Genomic DNA, 290 nt, shown 5'->3' with positions numbered 1-290 from the left:
ACCCTGCCGTTGACTCCCCAAGCTCCTAGTCTCCCCCACAGACTCAGCACTCTTGCTCGTGTACAGAGAGGCCTCCGTGTTACGGGGTTGGTGAGGAAGTTCCCTGGGTGAAGGGACGTTGAGTCTGGGGCTTGGAGAATGACAGGCAGCGGCAGGCAGAAGCAAAGCCATTTGCAGATTCTAGGCAGAAGGCACAGCAAAGACCCTTGGCCCCGGGCTCCAAGCATGGGCCCTGGGACTGTCGGTTAGCAGGGGAGTGGCTGGAGTGGACATGCTAAGAGGAGGAACTG

At 59.3% G+C, this 290-nt stretch overlaps 1 protein-coding gene across 1 annotated transcript in view; it reads right to left on the bottom strand.

The window, feature by feature from the left end:
• Nucleotides 1-290, bottom strand: part of LRRC25 (leucine rich repeat containing 25) — a 24,949-nt gene that overhangs the window by 4,993 nt on the left and 19,666 nt on the right. The window lies entirely within an intron of this gene.

The sequence above is a fragment of the Myotis davidii genome, unplaced genomic scaffold (genome assembly GCF_000327345.1).
Source record: "Myotis davidii unplaced genomic scaffold, ASM32734v1 scaffold448, whole genome shotgun sequence".
Lineage (NCBI taxonomy): Eukaryota > Metazoa > Chordata > Mammalia > Chiroptera > Vespertilionidae > Myotis > Myotis davidii.
The sequence above is the reverse complement of the archived record's forward strand: the minus strand, read 5'-3'. Positions and strand labels throughout refer to the sequence as shown.